The sequence below is a fragment of the Portunus trituberculatus genome, chromosome 41 (assembly GCF_017591435.1).
Source record: "Portunus trituberculatus isolate SZX2019 chromosome 41, ASM1759143v1, whole genome shotgun sequence".
NCBI lineage: Eukaryota > Metazoa > Arthropoda > Malacostraca > Decapoda > Portunidae > Portunus > Portunus trituberculatus.
In genome coordinates, this window is record NC_059295.1 from 21198441 (window position 1) to 21210940 (window position 12500).

Genomic DNA, 12500 nt, shown 5'->3' on the forward strand with positions numbered 1-12500 from the left:
ATGGGCTAAAGAGGGATACTTTTTGGGGTACCTCCTATCTCAAAGCCCACCCGCTAGGAAACCGTTGCCCCGAGTGAGGAAGCCCTAGCTACACTCGGACCGTGGACAGAATTCGAACCCGCGTGCTTGGAGACGCATGGTTCCACTGTATCACGGCGATTAAGTTAAAACGGCTGTGCACTTTCAAGGTTTGGTATAGTCTGTTGCTAATGAAGTCGACTGGCAATTTTTAATCAAGGAAAAAAAACAAAAAACTGTCCTGCAACTGGTTCATACAATAACAATTATACATTCCCACTTGAAATTTGCAGCAAACAAATACAGGAGTTATTGTATTGAGTAGATCCGTGATATAAAGGCCTGTTGCTGCGAAGAGTTTCCAGAATGGGCCTGACTTATTTAGTGCCATTGATTCTCTGGTATAATGCCGAGGAGAAAACTCTACCAGTTCTATATCCGTAAATACTGAGAAAAGTCTGATATATGTCTCTGTGAATGTCACTGGAAAGAATAACTGGTAGTTGGGATTGTTCATATCAGCAAATTAAGTCTATCACTATACTAAATCCCTCCAATGCATGTGTGTGTCGGATTGTAACGAGTGACAGGAGTGTTAGGGGCCCGCGACACGTCAGTTTGAGCGGCCACACGTTGCCTGACACGTCACTAAATGGCCTCAGCGGTCACCTTGGCTCATATGTCGCTCAGGAATGAATTATTCAATGAATCTTCTCATCAAAGCACCCAGCAAGAAAAGAAGGATAAAGCTCTGGAATATTGCAGGAAGAAATATTGAGTGTCGGGTGTCACGGGGGCGGCCTTGGTGCTCGGGTCCGCGGAGGGAAGCCCGAGTGTGGGTAGCTGCGGTGGCTGCTTCACTGCAGATGAGGGAAGGAGAGCCGCGGGAAGATGAGTAATAATGTGCCCATTATCTCTTGATGCAACATTATATCATAACAACTTAATATGAGATATAGCTCGGTGAAAAGTAGGTAATAACGTGTCCGGCTCCTGTGAGTGGTAAACAATTGTGAATGCAGACCCTTCTACAGTACATGGACCACATTGCCTGGATCTCACCACACGACACGACATATCGATCTGGTTGGAGGATACATGTTCAGCATATACTGTATGTATAGGTTACTGGATGTGTTTGATTGTTCACAGTCAATGTGCAATAAGACATTACACCATTGCTAGTGCTGCCCTCTTGTGGCAGGTCTGCACTTGGCAACTCGTTCCAGGACACTAAGATACTCGTATTACACACTTGTGCTGCCACCGATGTGTTGCTGAGGTGTTATTCCAGATCAGGTGCAAGAATAGCACACAGTGCCGACTGGCTCCATGGTCAGAAATTGCAACCCCAGCTCTGAGCCGCGGAATTCGTGGACACTGCACCAACCACCCTCGTGTTGTTAACCAGAATGGCTTTTTCCATGAAATATTGGCTAATGGTTATTGCCAAGCCAGGAGAACTCGAGTGCCTTGGAACATCATGATTTTTATAAACCTTGATATATATATATATATATATATATATATATATATATATATATATATATATATATATATATATATATATATATATATATATATATGTTTACAATCCATTTTCCTTGAGTCAGTTAATATACTAATTTCTCTTCAGTTTGATTTTCTAACCGTTTGACAGTCTTACATCATGCAGAGAGACAGAGGAGCAAGTGCTTCACACGTATGCGCTTCTTGAGGTGTATGGAAACGTCAGCTCACTCAAAGACACGTCTTCAATCAACCAAGTTAATGCTGAAGAATCATGAAAACAATTAATCCATTTTTTTTTTTTTTTTTTTTTGAAGAGGAAGGCAAGTTAGTAACATTTCTATTAATCTGAAATCTATCCCAAGCTATGGTACTACTGAAGTGCACAACAACAATTTCATCAGTGTTGTTGATGATGCTTTGCATGAATGGTGCAGATGAGAGAGAGAGAGAGAGAGAGAGAGAGAGAGAGAGAGAGAGAGAGAGAGAGAGAGAGAGAGAGAGAGCAGTAACGGGAGAAAGTGATACACCTGTTGAAATTAAATAGGCAACCAGGTGTGTGTGTGTGTGTGTGTGTGTGTGTGTGTGTGTGTGTGTGTGTGTGTGTGTGTGTGGTATCCTTATGACACCCATGGCTACACAAATGTTTACCTGGATTAGTAACCTATCGATCTTTCCTCGTGTGCCGCTGTTCCCTTCTCTCCATTAACACCTTGTTCATCTCCTCCTCCGTCACCCCACACCACCACCAGCACACCTTCTCCCCTCCCCCCCTAAACATCTCCCCATTAACACCTCGTTAATCTCCTCCATCATTCCACACCACCACCAGCACACCTTCCCCCCCCCCCGCCTCACATCTCCTCATGGCATATCAGTGGTCCATTTTGTCTGACTGCCTTTTGTTGCTCTAGGTCAGTTTTCCCCACTTAAATAAAACAAAAATCTGTGTTAGGAGGAAGAGGAGAAGGGCTAAAATGGAAGCCTTTGTATTGTATTGCCCTTGTCTTCTTATTCTTTCTTTCCTCCTCCAACTCTCCCTTTCTTTCTTCCCTCCTCCAGCTGCCACCACCACCACCACCTTCACCACCATCACCATCGATGTCGCTATTACTGTTAAACATATATGAAGCAAAAATCAATGCTTGCTCACCACCACCACCACCACCATCACCATCACCACCACCACTTCCACCACCACCGCCACCATCATTTCCACGTACGCAGCGTTGCCCCCACCACCGCTGCTAACACTGCCACCATCACGACTGTCACCATTTCCTCTGCCAGGTGCATCATAGCGACATTACCACCACCATCATCACCACCATCATCATCACCATTACCACCACCATCACCATCTTTATTGTTATTCTCCTACTCCTCTTTCTCCACTTCATCATGTTCATCCTCGTTATCATCATATTTGCCATTGTCACTGTCATTGTCACTTCTTTCACCACCACCACCAACACCATTACTACAGTTACCACCCCCACCACCACCACCACCACCACCTTAAAAGAACAACATTGATCGAAGTACTTTTTGTTGCCACACACACACACATACACACACACACACACACACACACACATTGATGGATACTCTAAGTTGCCACAAGGTGAAAGAAACTATATAGATTAATGGCACTAGCATTAAATACCTGAACTCTGTGTGTGTGTGTGTGTGTGTGTGTAATTCACCTCTGTCGTCTGCTGGTCACCCAGCCAGTCCTCCCCATTACGGAGCGAGCTCAGAGCTCATAGACCGATCTTCGGGTAGGACTGAGACCACATCAACACACAACACACACCGGGAAAGCGAGGCCACAACCCCTCGAGTTATATCCCGTACCTATTTACTGTTAGGTGAGCAGGGGCTACACATTAAGAGGCTTGCCCATTTCCCTCGCCGCTTACCGGGACTCGAACCCGGCCCTCTGGATTGTGAGTCGAGCGTGCTAACCACTACGCTACGCGGTGTGTGTGTGTGTGTGTGTGTGTGTGTGTGTGTGTGTGTGTGTGTGTTTGAGAGAGAGAGAGAGAGAGAGAGAGAGAGAGAGAGAGAGAGAGAGAGAGAGAGAGCTATTGATTTTTTTTTCCTCCACCAAGCAATACCCAACTTTTGATGAGAATTACGTGCAGGAAAATCTCAGACAATGTACACACACCCCTACACACACACACACACACACACACACACACACACACACACACACACACAGCCACACAAGCGCACTACACCTCTGCCCTTCCGTCTCAGGTCACTGACATTTCCTCCCTCCTTGCCTCCCTCCCTCCCTCACCGGCCAGGCCACCACCACCACCACCATCATCATCATCATCGTGACTCCAAACACTAAAGGAACTTCCCACCACGACCTTCGCCTTTACCCAAAACTTCTCTTATCGAGTGTACACCTCCGTTTTCTTTGCACTCTTTCTTGCCCTTCTGAACATCTCCTCCTTCAGATATTTCCTCCTCTCTATTTGTTTCTGTCTACCCATCAACTTACTGTACTCTAATGTAAATAATCTCCAAACATTTCCTCCTCTTTATCTGTCTGTTTGTTTTTTCTACCCATCAATTTAAAGTACTCTTACATAAATCTTCTCCTTCAAACATTTCCTCCTACCTCTCTATCTGTTTTTGTCTACCCATCAATTTAATGTATTCTTACGTAAATCTCCTCCTTCAAACATTTCCTCCTAGCTCTTTATCTGTTTTCGTCTACCCATCAATTTTAAGAGGGAGGTTTCAAGACATTTGTGCCTGAATTTTGGCTAATTCTTCACCAATCTTTAAGGGAACTAGCATATTAATTGGGCCTTTTTTTCAATCCTTTGTTGCCCTTGGCTGGTTTCCCTCTTGCATTAAAATAAGACTCTTACGTAAATCTTCTCCTTCATACGTTTCCCTCCTAGCTCTCTATCTGTTTCTGTCTAACCATCAACGTGCTGTACTCTAACGTAAATCTGCATAACTTAGCCATGAACAGCACTGATTTTATTATTACATCTATATGCTACTAAATATATTCATTCAAAGGTAAAAACAAATCTTTATAGGTGAAAATGTGAATGGAAAATTATGCTAAGAGGGAACATTTCTTTGGGGTGGGGGGAATCGTTCAGGGTGAGAGAACAAGACCTTGCTTCCCCTCACCACGATCCTCCCCATCACCTTCATTCTCTCTCTCTCTCTCTCTCTCTCTCTCTCTCTCTCTCTCTCTCTCTCTCTCTCTCTCTCTCTTTGTCTATGCATCATTTCCTTACTCAATAATCCCCCCACACTCCCTTGAAAATTCACACGCAGGTCTTAGTGTGACGTAACTAAACCCAGACCTTCCTCACACTGCTGAATCCTCTACCCACACCCCTTGTTCTTGTTATCCTGCTTCTCCTAGTCCACCTCCTCTCCTCACTCCATATACCTTGTAATTCCTATATACTCCTCTGCTTCTCATTTCCAAGATCTTTTAATTCGCATTTTTCCCTTCCTACCAGAGCTATTTTTTTCATTTTCGTTCCGTCTTTCATCCCCAAATCTATCCCTCACTCCTGCTACCTCCTGTTTCCCTCCAGTGTGCCTCCTTTCCATCCCCAACACTTTATGTGCGTGGGTGTCTGCCTTTATGCGTCACAACTGTTCCTCTCCCTGCGTGTGGTGGTGGTGGTGGTGGTGGTAGTGGTGGTCCCTTTCGTGTTTCACTGCGATTAGTTATTGTGCTCAGGGGTCCCGGGGGCAGCGGTCGTTAGCTCGGGTGCTGGAGAGGTGTATGGAGGTGTAGGGATGACGTGAGGTGCTGCTAGAACATTGGTAGGGCGCTATGAAGTGCTGATTTGCCTTTAGTAATTAAGTCGCGACGTCTAGTGATTCATAATTCTTTAAATTGAATAAGAATTTATATATAGACTAATTACATGACTTAATCAGAAATCTGCAAAGACTGAGAACTGAGAATGGAACAGAAGCGAGTAACTGACGAATACTGTTATTGTACCTTGAAGTATTAAGTTGAATATTGCGATCACAGTGCAAGTGTTGGTGAGAGGAACCAAGTAACGTAGGTGGTATTGAAAGTATTGATAGATGGTGTGTTTGGAAAGTTTTTTTCACCCGTTGATTTTAGTTTGTCTGGATAAAGTAGGGAAGACAGTGAGATGATAAAGGGACTTAGAATATAGTCTAAATTTTAGATGATATTTGTTATGTGTACTCACTATTAACATATTGACAATAAACCAGTATATGGGACGGGGAGGATATGCAAGGGATTATCGAGAAATTTCTTATAATAGCGTTGTTTGTGGTTAATGCCTGGGCATGTTTGCCGTGCGGTGCCAGGCAGGGACGAGAGCCACCAGGGAGCTGCAGTCCACCCGACATTAGCCATGATTACTCCATGTTGCCGTCATGCCCCTTCCTGCCTCCCTGCCTCCCTCCCTCCCTCGGTACACGCACATCCCTCCCTAAGAAAGGGCAATCAGCAAACAGACTTCTGTGATGTATGTGTGTGCAGCGAGTCATTGTGCTGCACACACACACACACACACACACACACACACACACACACACACACACACACACACACACACACTACACACCGCGTAGTGTAGTGGTTAGCACGCTGGACTCACACTCGAGAGGGTTCGGGTTCGAGTCCCGGAGGCGGCGAGGCAAATGGGCAAGCCTCTTAATGTGTGGCCCCTGTTCACCTAGCAGTAAATAGGTACGGGATGTAACTCGAGGGGTTGTGGCCTCGCTTTCCTGGTGTGTGGAGTGTGTTGTGGTCTCAGTCCTACCCGAAGATCGGTCTATGAGCTCTGAGCTCGCTCCGTAATGGGGAAGACTGGCTGGGTGACCAGCAGGCGACCGAGGTGAACACACACACACACACACACACACACACACACACACACACACATCACAAGGTTTTTTCCTCAAATACAATTTAATCGATCATTACGTCACAAGAAATACAGGTCCACCACACTTCTTTCCACAATGAACATAAAGGAGGACCAAACAGCAGCGCATTGTTGGCCCTTACGAAGCGACCCACATCAATACATCCTAATGTCCTCGTGGCGCCCTGCAAGCAAGAGACCTATCTTTATGTTGCACATGTTTGAGCAACGCATAAAAGCACGTCATTGGTTCTCCTGCAGACAGATACAGCACACAAGAACTGAACAGTGTAGTGTGTGCGTCTTGCCATCGCTCATAACCTTGAAAGGGCGCACTTGTTCAGTAACTGACCTGATTTTCATGTTGGTAACGGCAGTTTATTAGACCAAGGCCACATGGAACACGAACTAAAGACTGATGACGTCACGAGTGTTCGCAAGTGTTGCTATTGTCAGGATACAAATGTCTCGTTACACCCAGTGGCCATCAGGGAAGCATTTGTCTTAATATTGCAAACGTTTCGGCAGGTGGAACAAAGGAAAGGGAGCAAACTTTTTTTTTCTAAAGACTTTCTAGAATACTGAAAAAGAAGAAAAAACTCTTCACCATTCTTTGTTGCATTCAGGAGTTATGCTTCAGCCTAGCGTGGCCTTCACCTAGCTGCTTTGGTCTTTGTTAACATATTCCTGCACAGCACAGCCTGCCAACCTGCTGCAAAGATAATCTACAACTCTACTTTATATAATAGGCACCATAATCATTAAATACACATTTAACCCTTCCAATACTGAGACGCATTTTTACCTTGATTTTTGGGTGTGATTAGACGATTTTATTTGCATTAAGAAAACTCTAATGAGGTCAAAAGAATAATGGCCAGAGTCTTTCCTATTTTAATCCCAACATATGTTTCTGAAGCTGCATAAAATCGCAAAATAGTACCCAGAATAAATATGACGAGAACAGTGAAGCTCCTGTGTCTGTCCCGTGACGTGAAGACCCAGCACCGACAGACTGGCAATAATGAGGGTGGGAAAGGGAACCCGGATGTGCCTAGTGTGAGAAACAGCTGTATCTATTTGTGTTGCCACAGAACACATGCGGGTAGCCAGTTAGAACCCGCCTGCATGATCAGCCTCCCTCTTCCTCCTTTGTTTGCCACCACCGGAACAGAACATCGACACCTCAAACCATCATTTACAAAGACAAAATAATGTAATCTCAGAATAACAGCTGGCTTATCCTAAAGAACGAGACTTGTTATTATTATTATCATTATTATTTATTACTATTGCTTTTGTTGTTGATGTTATTGTTGTTGCTGCTGCTGCTGTAGTTATATTGTCATTGTTATTATTATTATTATTATTATTATTATTATTATTATTATTATTATTGTCATTATTGTTGTTACTGTTATCATTATTGTTGTTGTTCTTATTGTTCTTCTTTTTGTTCTCGCTTTTATTCTTGTTCTTCTTCTCTTTCTTCTTGTTATTCTTCTTCTTATTATTATTACTATCATTATTGTTGTTGTTATTATTATCATTATTATTATTATTATCATTATTATTATTATTATTATTATTATTATTATTAATATAATTATTATTATTATTACTATCATTGTTATCATTATTGTTATTATTTTACTGTTGTCGTTGTTCTTGTTACTAATGGTAGTAGTGGTGGTGGTGGTGGTGGTAGTAGAAGTGGTAGTAAATCGTCCTCATCATCATCATCATTAATTTTACAGGATGATCAGAAAGCTTATACATGCGGCCATTCTGTCATGTTAGTTTACGTGCTTACATACACACACACACACACACACACACACACACACACACACACCTAGCGACTGTTAGGACACGTACTCCAATGAAACACGAAATACTCTGGAAAAAAAAGATAATAATAGAATAAATAGATAAATACTTTCTACTGCTGGTATAAACGGACTATAGCTTGGGAAATCAAATATTCAAAGACGTATTATCGTTTTTACCTTCACCTTTAAAGAAACCGGCCTGGTCCAGCCCTCCAGCCCGCAGCCCACAGCAAAGTTTGGCCCACCCTCCGCGCCTCTCTATTACTGAGGTTGTCAGTGTTGTTCTTTGTTGAGGTTATTGTTATTAATATATTGAGAAGGTTTTTGTTATTGTTATCTTTATTGTTATCATTATTATCACCATTATCATTATTGTTGTTGTTATTATTTTTGTTATTATTATTATTATTATTATTATTATTATTATTATTATTATTATTATTTATTATTATTATTATTATTATTGTTGTTATTATTATTATTATTATCATCATCATCATCATCATCATCATCATCATCATCATCATCATCATCATCATCATCATCATCATCATTATTATTATTATTATTATTATTATTATTATTGCTGTTGATGCTACCACCACTAACACTGTTACTACTACTACCACTACTACTACTACTACTACTACTACTATCATACTGCTGCTACTACTACTACTACTACTACTACTACTACTACTACTACTACTACTACTACCACTACCGTTCATTACATAACACGTCACCAGTCTCCCCCAGCGCACGTCACCATCCTCCCCCTTGATCACAACCGCACGTCGCGCTTCCCTCTCTTTGCCAGCCTCCAGCACACGTCACGAGCACAGGACACTCCAATACGATGCTCTTCTACTCTATACGGTGAGATGTGCTCGGCGTCCTCTCTCGTGACATTGCTGCGGCGCTGCTGTCACACCTCACAGTCGCATCATAGGCCCGTATTCTGAAATGCTTTGCTCTCTCACCATCACTATTTTTCGAAGGCTCTAGTTGAAGGTCTCGTGTTTTCTAGGCTATTTCTACTGTTCTTGTGGTGGATTGGCAAGATTGGCAAAGAAATTAAAAGGAGAAACTGTCTCAAAACCTCTGTGGCCTTGGAAAATTGTCGTAGTGAGAGCAAGGCATTTCTGAATATAGCGTGTCAGAAGCAAGAAAGCGTCTCTTGCAGCTGTCATTTGGTACAATTTTCAATGTTTGGCTGCCTATTAATGACTTTTAACAAAACTTCCAGCGACGTTTGTTTCATGATTCTAGTGATAACTCAACAGTGATTATGCATCATTAATGGAAAGAATTATTAATGAATCCTAGTAATTATCTATTTGACCTTTAGAATTAGTCCAAAAATAGTCCCAAAGCGTTTTACAATGCGAGCGTTGGTCAGTGGTGTGTCTCCTTGACCCACCCGAGTGGCAAGGCGTCCAGTGAAGTCTGGTCGTCTGCATCACCACCACAGGAAATTATCAGTTTTTGTCTCTGTTTTGCATGGATATGATTTATTCGACGCTGTTTAAAGTACGTAAAGTGACTGTTCCTTGTGTGACAAACATAAAGGAAGACTTGTTATGTTTACGTGGTATCTGATTACTATTGTATGATGCAATTCCTTGTTATGGTCAATAAGGTACCTATCTATCTATCAGTGTGTGCGTAAACACTGTGTTGTATGGGGGAGTAACCCTCCAGCAGGGCCAATATTTTGAAACACTTTGAGCTCATAAAAACAAATTTCAAAGGCTGCAGATATTGTTATTAAGGTTCTCACAGGTGTTTTATTCTTCTCATCAGTGGTGTAGAACCCTTGCAATAATCCAGTAATTTCCACTAGAACTACTGAAAGTAGTCAAGACAAGATATCTCAGTGTTTGACGATACTTGTGCAAGAAACTGGCAGTGGGCTTCCATTGGAGGTGAAGCTGTTTTGTATGCGGAAAGCTTTACACACACACACACACACACACACACACACACACACACACACACGTCATCACTCGCAGCACTTGCTCACTATCTATCCAATGATCTCTTCATCACAACAAAACAAACGAACACTCTTGTATTAACAATATTTAGACAAACACAACAAAGATTGGCCTCAAAGTAGGAGGAATAAACAAAACACGATTCTGAAAATTAAAATCGAAACTCTCAGTCGCGATGTTGACGGAGCAGCGCTGTCAATATAAATGGTAAACAACAGATGGAAGATGAAGAATGCATCACTCACCATCATGTAAGGGCGACGTCATCCTGATGTCCCTGCCGATGGTTACTGCACGTCCTTCACTACCTCCTGACACAAGAACCCGAGCAGCACTAGCCTTGGCCCTCGCACTCGCACCTCACTCGATCAAAATTTCTCCCCGGCAAGGTTAGTAGTATAGAGGACCCGTCCAGGTAAGAATGACCAGCGAGTGGAACCTTAGGGTCGCTTCAGTCCAGTCCTGTTCATTAAGCCCACGCGTCTCCAGGTCATGTCCGAAGTGTCACAGCTGCTCCTGCAATTACTCTTTGCGTCTCGCTAGCAAACATCCGTGTCTCCTCAATTCACTTGGTTGACTCATTTCACTGTACCAGAATATACAGTATGAACGGCGTACGGTACGTCGCAGCGAGGTGATGCCGATGAGGCCGAGGGTCAACGTGTGTTGGCCGTGACGTGCACCACCGCCACCACCTGCTCGTGTTTTGGTTTGCGTTCCCACGGCAACGCTGCGTTGCCACACACCGCAACTTCTCGCGAAGTGAATCGTTATTTTCAATACGTAATAGTCTCTGCACACAGCGAGGGGAACCTTGAGACTCCTTCAGGCTGCTTTGGATTTCAGATGGAAGTCCCCCACAGTATCGCTGTAGAAGCAGCGGTACTGTGTGTGTACCACACACTCATGACTTGTAATACAATCTGCTTACTATCTTTTCATATCCAAAAGGTTATTTATTGAAGATATTTGTTTGAACCTAATTCCGTACATAGATAAACTTATGGAATACATCTCACAAAAACTAGACAGTTACAATTTTTTATATTGATGAACTGCACTCAATATACAGTTTCGCCTAATAATTCAAGACTACGCTCAACATGGCAGATTTCCTGCTGCTGCTGAAGCGTGAATGGTACAGTATTGCTGGCCTGAGCTCAGTTGCCTCCGCTGTCATGCACATTCGTGCTGCGCAACGTTGCCGGTCTGTTAGTTTATCATATACGTGAAAATGTATAATGGCTGAGTTACGTGTGGTGAGCAAAATGTAGGTGTTCGTGGAAATGTAAACGTTAAAGGAGAATGATGCGGATCAAAGCACACAACATCTCTACCCGTCATACAATCATCTGGGGAACAGAGGTTACATATTTTAAACAATCATTTCCTGGCACTGTGCACTGACTTCTTTCCTCTCTCTCCTCCTCCTCCTCCTCCTCCTCCTCCTCCTCTTCCTCTTCACAATCCAGCCCCTCAAGTTTTGTTCTGATACTAAAAAACGCGTCTATGAGGCGAAGAGGAAGGCAAGGAAGGGAAGGTAGGAAAAAAAAGGAAAGGGAAAGACTGAGGTAGAAGGGAACCCATCTTTTATACATATATAGCACATATCTAATAGTACCTTGAATAACCGCTTTTCCTCTATTTCATTTCATTTTGTCCCTTTTTTGTTTTCTTCTTCTTCTTCTTCTTCTTCTTCTTCTTCTTTTCATTTAAATGTGTGTGTGTGTGTGTGTGTGTGTGTGTGTGTGTGTGTGTGTGTGTGTGTGTGTGTGTGTGTGTGTGTGTGTGTGTGTGTGTGTGAGGTGAAGAGAGGGAAAGATTAACAGGGACAGAAAGACAGATAGAATGAAAGAGAGAGGAAAAATTTCCTTAGAGATCTCGTGACGAAACTACCTGAGTCTCTACATGGAGGAGCAAACAAGTGCCTGGCCCCTATTGGCATGAATGGTAAAGTCAAAGGGCTGTATGCACTTTGTTACCTGGCGAGGAAGAATAGCATTAGGGCATGTCCACACGATCGAACACAGCTGGACGGGTACTGCCTACAACCGGGCTAAGTTGGCGGGCGCATTAATGTAGGTGTCGATCTGGCCCAATCAAATCCGGACAGTAGCCAGAGGGAGTGGTCGTTCGGGCGCTGGCAGTGTCCAGCGATTTCAGAATTACTAAAAGAGCCACTTTGCCCGTATTTTAGTGGGCACAAGCGGTAAGCCAGTCAACAAGCA

The 12500-nt window shown here is 43.1% G+C and overlaps 1 protein-coding gene across 3 annotated transcripts in view; it reads right to left on the reverse strand.

Annotated features, from left to right (window-relative positions):
- LOC123516748 (serine/threonine-protein kinase MAK-like) overlaps positions 1–10944 on the reverse strand; it is a 50271-nt gene extending 39327 nt beyond the window's left edge. For all 3 annotated transcript variants that reach the window (XM_045276358.1, XM_045276355.1, XM_045276357.1), the window contains exon 1: positions 10518–10944. The gene's annotated coding sequence lies outside the window, so the exon portion shown is untranslated. The remainder of the gene's footprint in view (positions 1–10517) is intronic.
- Between the last annotated feature and the right edge of the window lie 1556 nt (positions 10945–12500).